We start from the raw sequence: 7,500 nt of genomic DNA, 5'->3' as shown, positions 1-7,500 counted from the left end.
ATGTCGCTAGTTTAGTCCATGCACGGCTCGTATAATGTAGTTGTATCGTGTTCGGTCTGGAATATTCTCGAGATTGAGTATTTACTAAATATGCCAGCGCGATTTGAATGTTAAAAAAGCTTCTATTTGAGTTCTGCTAGTTGTGCAGTTGTATGTATTGAATGCTGAATAAATCCTCGAACTCATTTTGACGAGTTGTTTTCTGTTGCTGCGAAGACGGGCGACGTAGAATAAAAGAACACAACTATACGACGTTTGAGAACTTGTGGCAATCTCAAGTGTCGTGTACAGTGTCAAATGTCTTCGATAATGATCTGCATGATGCGGGTGGGACCAAGCACACTGATCAATCATACCGACCCGCCGGACACAGTTACATACATTGACACGGGACAGATTAGTTTGATAGCAAATTATGACAGCCCCAAGAATTACGGCTGTCGGTCAGCTACGAGTATATTCATGCTGACAATAACGGACACAGCTTGTAACGAGAGAGAGAGAGAGAGAGAGAGAGAGAGAGAGAGAGAGAGAGAGAGAGAGAGAGAGAGAGAGAGAGAGAGAGAGAGAGAGAGAGAGAGAGAGAGAGAGAGAGAGAGAGAGAGAGAGAGAGAGAGAGAGAGAACTTTGAACTTTGAACTTTATTACAGGAAAGATAGCATTAGGTCCGTAGGTCCTTTCTTACAGCTAGTCCTGATCTAAGCAAAATGGTTATAATCGAAATGGGAATACATAGGAAGAAACTTTTTATGATGAAACGCAGACACACGCAATAATAGTAATATAAGAATAAGATCATTCTTTACAGACATGTGATATACAGATATCACAATACGGGCAATACAACCATACATTATCAGAACACACACCAAGTTGACGCAAGACACACACATGCACATTTCAGAAGGATAGAAGGCATACATACGTTTGAGCAACCAGGCACATCACATTAAAGTGATGTTTGAATGTATTTTTGCAGATGTGTTTTGAATGTTTTAAGGTTACTGATCGATTTTAAGCATGTAGGTAGGGAGTTCCAGACATAGGCTCCCGAGTATGAAAGACTAGTTTTAAATATGTCAATGCGTGGCTTCGGGCAGGCCAGATTATGCTTGAAGGTGGAATACCGAGAAGGAGTTGATTGAAACAAGTGAGTTAGATATTCGGGTGCTTGGTCACGTAGGATCTTGTGCATGAAAACTGATTTATTAAATAAAAGCTGTTGTTTAAGTTGAGGTATATTGAGGGCTGTCAGTTTTGCGTCAGTAGTTAGTGATGGGTCAGGCAGAATGAGTTTAGCTGACCTTCGATGACGAGAATTTATAGTTTTGAATAATGCATCACTACAGCCACCCCAGATGACAGAGGCATAATCAATGTGAGGTTTGATGTGGGCGTTGTAGAACATTTTTCGGGCGTCTAAAGTTATGACTGACTGAAGTTTTGAAAGTAGGAATAAATTTCTTGAAACGCGTTTACACAGATGTTCAATGTGGGAATGCCACCTGAGCTTATCATCGATAATCACGCCTAGCAGTTTGTGTTCGCTAACCTTTTCTATTGAGTTTCCGTTGATGGTGAGATCTAGTGAGGGGGGGACAACTGATGCTTCTGACGCGTTGTAATTACCATTGATTTAGATTTCAGAGGGTTTAGGACCATGTTGTTTTCAGAGCACCATTGTGAGATGTCTCTAAGGGTGTGCTGAAGAGATTGTTGAATATTGTCAAGGCGTCTATTTTGTGTCCGTAGTGTTGTGTCATCAGCGAGCATGTGGCATTCTACTGAGTTGTCAGAGAAGTGAAGTGGAAGGTCATTGGAGAGAGAGAGAGAGAGAGAGAGAGAGAGAGAGAGAGAGAGAGAGAGAGAGAGAGAGAGAGAGAGAGAGAGAGAGAGAGAGAGAGAGCTACTGCATGCATTGGCGTGCGGGCGTGTCTGTTACTGGGGGTTGTGGGGGGAGGTGGTGGGGGTGGGGGGGGGGGGGGTGGGGGATAGCATACGGGCGTGTAAATGTGTGTGGCCTTGTGAGAGGAATCGTAACACCTTTGTCCGCACTTACTCATTCCCTGTTTTGCACACCTTTACCTGGCAGCTGTTGCTCTACACTGTTCTGCATCAATAACTGCGACGAGACAATTCACCATTAAAGCAGGACAACTGTCTGCAAAAATAAGGCTAACGGTCTGGGGAGAACATTTTGCAAGGGTTCTGATAAAAAAATTCTAATTTGTATGCTTATTGCATTTTCAAAGACGTCATTTCTAAAACGATGACACAGCAGCTTAAACATGACAATTAATTCAAGGCATGCATTCTTTTATTAGAGGTTCTCAGCATGCAAGGTTAAACAACAACATATATATTTAACCGGTTGCAAGGAAATCAAAACATCTCCTAGTACAACAAAGATGCAATGATAAACTGAAACACAATCAATACGAAACTTGTTGTATACTATCTTTAAAAAAACAAGTCGCGTAAGGCGAAAATACAATATTTAGTCAAGTAGCTGTCGAACTCACAGAATGAAACTGAACGCAATGCCATTTTTCAGCAAGACCGTATACTTGTAGCATCGTCAGTCCACCGCTCATGGCAAAGGCAGTGAAATTGACAAGAAGAGCGGGGTAGTAGTTGCGCTGAGAAGGATAGCACGCTTTTCTGTACCTCTCTTTGTTTTAACTTTCTGAGCGTGTTTTTAATCCAAACATATCATATCTATATGTTTTTGGAATCAGGAACCGACAAGGAATAAGATGAAAGTGTTTTTAAATTGATTTGGACAATTTAATTCTGATAATAATTTTTATATATTTAATTTTCAGAGCTTGTTTTTAATCCGAATATAACATATTTATATGTGTTTGGAATCAGCAAATGATGGAGAATAAGATAAACGTAAATTTGGATCGTTTTATAAATGTTTATTTTTTTTTACAATTTTCAGATTTTTAATGACCAAAGTCATTAATTAATTTTTAAGCCACCAAGCTGAAATGCAATACCGAAGTCCGGGCTTCGTCGAAGATTACTTGACCAAAATTTCAACCAATTTGGTTGAAAAATGAGGGCGTGACAGTGCCGCCTCAACTTTCACGAAAAGCCGGATATGACGTCATCAAAGACATTTATCCAAAAAATGAAAAAAACGTTCGGGGATTTTATACCCAGGAACTCTCATGTCAAATTTCATAAAGATCGGTCCAGTAGTTTAGTCTGAATCGCTCTACACACACACACACACACACACAGACACACAGACACACGCACATACACCACGACCCTCGTTTCGATTCCCCCTCGATGTTAAAATATTTAGTCAAAACTAGACTAAATATAACAAGTCGCGTAAAGCGAAAATACAATATTTAGTCAAGTAGCTGTCGAACTCACAGAATGAAACTGAACGCAACGCAACGCAGCAAGACCGTATACTCGTAGCATCGTCACTCCACCGCCCGTGGCAAAGGCAGTGCCCGTGGAATTGACAAGAAGAGCGGGGTATTCGTTGCGCTGAGAAGGATAGCACGCTTTTCTGTACCTCTCTTCGTTTTAACTTTCTGAGCGTGTTTTTAATCCAAACATATTATATCTATATGTTTTTGGAATCAGGAACCAACAAGGAATAAGATGAAAGTGTTTTTAAATTGATTTCGAAAAAAAAAATTTGATAATAATTTTTATATATTTAATTTTCAGAGCTTGTTTTTAATCCGAATATAACATATTTATATGTTTTTGGAATCAGCAAATGATGGAGAATAAGATAAACGTAAATTTGGATCGTTTTATAATTTTTTTTATTTTTTAACAATTTTCAGATTTTTAATGACCAAAGTCATTAATTAATTTTTAAGCCACCAAGCTGAAATGCAATACCGAAGTCCGGGCTTCGTCGAAGATGACTTGACCAAAATTTCAACCAATTTGGTTGAAAAATGAGGGCGTGACAGTGCCGCCTCAACTTTCACGAAAAGCCGGATATGACGTCATCAAAGACATTTATCCAAAAAATGAAAAAAACGTTCGGGGATTTCATACCCAGGAACTCTCATGTCAAATTTCATAAAGATCGGTCCAGTAGTTTAGTCTGAATCGCTCTACACACACACACACACACACAGACACACAGACACACAGACACACGCACATACACCACGACCCTCGTTTCGATTCCCCCTCGATGTTAAAATATTTAGTCAAAACTTGACTAAATATAAAAAGAGGCTATTAACCGGAAAAAAATAGGAAAACAAACAAACTTTACAGATAAATAAACAAAAGCGAACAGAGTATGAGAGTTTGATTTTGAAAATAATCTGTTGTACTTGCTTCAGGCGGCAGACGGACAAAGTGACTTTTCATCCTGTTTAATATGGAGATGAGTATATTGATCAATCGCACGGCTAGAGGAAGGTATCAAATGTCCTGTCGAGTGCATGTATTCTCACACTCGCATTCGCTGGACAACACATTTTTGTTTATCATCATAATTGTTATTGGCATATATGAGGACGGAACAACACTTGCTTTGATTTGCAATTGAAATTGGGTTTGAGTCAGTCCTCAGCTACTGCGAAAGTGAGTGTTATTGGTTTGATTTTGTTAAATATGTTGGGCCAGTTTTTACTTTTGATGTAATTTAGTTCTGATTAACAATCAATGCTGTTGTGCTTTACTATTTTGTTTATATGTTTGTTTTCTACGAGAAAGGAAATCCATAGCAGCATGTAAAACCGACTGAAAACAAAAACACCAACAGTTTGGTCGACCGGGCTATGACATGTGTGTGTGTGTGTGTGTGTGTGTGTGTGTGTGTGTGTGTGTGTGTATGTGTGTGTGTATGTGTGTGTGTGTGTGTGTGGTGTGTGTGTGTATGTGTGTGTGTGTATGTGTGTGTGTGTGTGTGTGGTGTGTGTGTGTGTGTGGTGTGTGTGTGTATGTGTGTGTGTGTGGTGTGTGTGTGTGTGTGCATGGTGTGTGTGAGTGTGTGTGTGTGGTGTGTGTGTGTGTGTGTGGTGTGTGTGTGTGTGTGTGTGTGTGTGTGTGTGTGCAGTGTTTTCTTTATCTTATTGGATGGAGTCAATGAATTGACAATACGTAAAAATGCTGATTTCTGACCCATAAGATAAATGAAGATCGCCTTTTGTTTTAGCCATCGGTTTACAATCGTGTCTACAGTAGGAATTGAGAGTTTAGACCAACCATTCACTCGTCATCAATAAACCTTGACGACGACAACAAAGTTTAATCTCCTTTCTAAAACGCAAATCTTCCTTGTCAGGTCGAGCTGGCCATGACATTTTGGGTCCACGAAACATTTCGCTCTTTATTTCGTCGCTGACGGGACTTGAAATATTCAATACCTATCCCGATGTCATTTCAAGGCAGGACATACTGGAATGTAAGGTTCACTTGTGTGGTCCTAATCGTTTTTCTTCTACATGTCTACCTGACACGCTTCCCTCACTTCACAAACATGATGTGTAGATCACAGGGACGCACCCCCGGACAAGACCGGACAAGACCGGACAAGATGGTTAACGTTTGAAAGAAATGAAGAATTTTAACAAGATTTAAAGAATGGCTGTAACACACGCAAAAAAGAGGAGTTTTAAAGAACAGTTTAAATCTTTTTCTGTGATACGCCTGAAATAAAATGTGATATGCTTTCAAAGAGTTGTCCGATAATAAAACAGAGTAGAAGAGCTCTTCACTTGGTTATTGTTTCATGTTGGTGATCTGGCAACTCAGTAGTTCGAGCACCGGACTAGTTCCATCCCGTGTCAACGCCGAAGCACGTAAAAGACCTCGGTAATTGGGGTCCCGATTTGGCCTAAATGGTTTGTTTGTTTGTTTGCTTAACGCCCAGCCGACCACGAAGGGCCATATCAGGGCGGTGCTGCTTTGACATATAACGTGCGCCACACACAAGACAAAAGTCGCAGCACAGGCTTCATGTCTCACCCAGTCACATTATTCTGACACCGGACCAACCAGTCCTAGCACTAACCCCATAATGCCAGACGCCAGGCGGAGCAGCCACTAGATTGCCAATTTTAAAGTCTAAGGTATGACCCGGCCGGGGCGGACGCCTTACCACTAGGCCACCGTGCCGGTATGGCCTAAATGGTCCGCTGGACCCATTAAGCAACAGTTAACTAACTAACTAACCTCAGTAATTCTGTCAAAAGTGCAGGTGGCTGATTACATCTACACACACACACACACACACACACACACACACACACACACACACACACACACACACACACACACACACACACACACACACACACACACATGTGCATGGTTACTGAATAAATGACAGTCGCACCTTACCCTCTGCCTCTGTTGGTTTGTCAGTGTTCTAAGACATTATATCTGCGAAGTGCAACTTGTTGCTGCTAGCTTTTCACTGGTAAGAAGCGACCCGAATTTTCCAGTAAGGGGGAAATAAAATATGAAATACTTGTAATGAAATGTGTTTGCAGATGAAGATGAAGCACATGACACGCGTTCTGGTGACGGCTTTCAGTCTGCTCTTCATCCTGGCATCAGCTTCCAGTTACCATCTCCAGTCTCAAGACAACGCTACAGGTAAACAAGAAACTAAGTCCATCTTACGATGAACACGAGCCGAAATCATATGCACTCGACTTATGAAATAGAAAGAAATCAAATACGACGAAGAGAAGAAAAAGTTGAAAGTACCATTGAACTTCCATGTCGGCGTGTGGCTGAGCTTAAAATAGGAATGTTGTTGCAATCTGTTTTTGTTGAAAGTTTGGTAGTTGTTATGTATTATTTTAAGAGCAAAGGAATGATGGGAAAGAAGAAAAAAAACCACAAAACAGGAATAAATGTGAAAATAATGTTATTTCGAAATGTCTCTTACAACAAAGTCATAAAGGACAAACAGTATTGTGGAAAAAAATGTACGCATTAAATGTACAAGAAAAAACTTCTTCACAAATAATGTAGCACCCGTGCACACCATTGTATTGAGATCAATGGTTAAAATAGTAAACGAAGTAATTGCTGTCGAGGACTAACAAAAAGATATTTAACAAAAGATTGATTGTTCAGTCATATAATTAATGACAAATTGTTTGGGTAACCACCTTGGCTTAACCACTTGCACCAGAGAAAGTGAAATGTCACACAATGTCTTGAAAAGTTCAATATGAAGTGAACACAATGTGTTATATATCTATTGATAATAACAACAATTGCATTTAATAAGTGGAAAATAGTGCAAAACATGACATGACAACTATACATTTTAATATGAAAAAAACATCATAATGCAACATGTACATGAAGAACCAAACTGGTATACAGTGAAAAATCATCAAGATGAGAATGTGAATGGACACCAACAATATGCCAGCATAGGTCGCGTCTTCTACATCCGCTTTGATTGTGTACGCATGCGCAGGTATTCATCGTCTGCTGTTCGAGTCAAAAGTTGAAAGCAAAGTAATTCCTGTAAGCCTG

General features: G+C 40.0%; 1 long non-coding RNA gene across 2 annotated transcripts in view; it reads left to right on the top strand.

The window, feature by feature from the left end:
• Positions 1–7,500, top strand: part of LOC138947001 (uncharacterized) — a 28,907-nt gene that overhangs the window by 15,178 nt on the left and 6,229 nt on the right. Inside the window, exons 1-2 of one of the 2 annotated variants that reach the window (XR_011449511.1) lie at positions 4,429–4,581; positions 6,495–6,600. This is a non-coding gene — a long non-coding RNA (uncharacterized lncRNA). Of the gene's footprint in view, positions 1–4,428; positions 4,582–6,494; positions 6,601–7,500 lie in introns of those variants that run through there. The other variant, XR_011449512.1, reaches the window with a different exon arrangement.

Source organism: Littorina saxatilis, linkage group LG14 (assembly GCF_037325665.1).
Source record: "Littorina saxatilis isolate snail1 linkage group LG14, US_GU_Lsax_2.0, whole genome shotgun sequence".
Taxonomy (NCBI): Eukaryota; Metazoa; Mollusca; class Gastropoda; order Littorinimorpha; family Littorinidae; genus Littorina; species Littorina saxatilis.
This window is presented reverse-complemented; position numbering and strand designations above follow the sequence as displayed.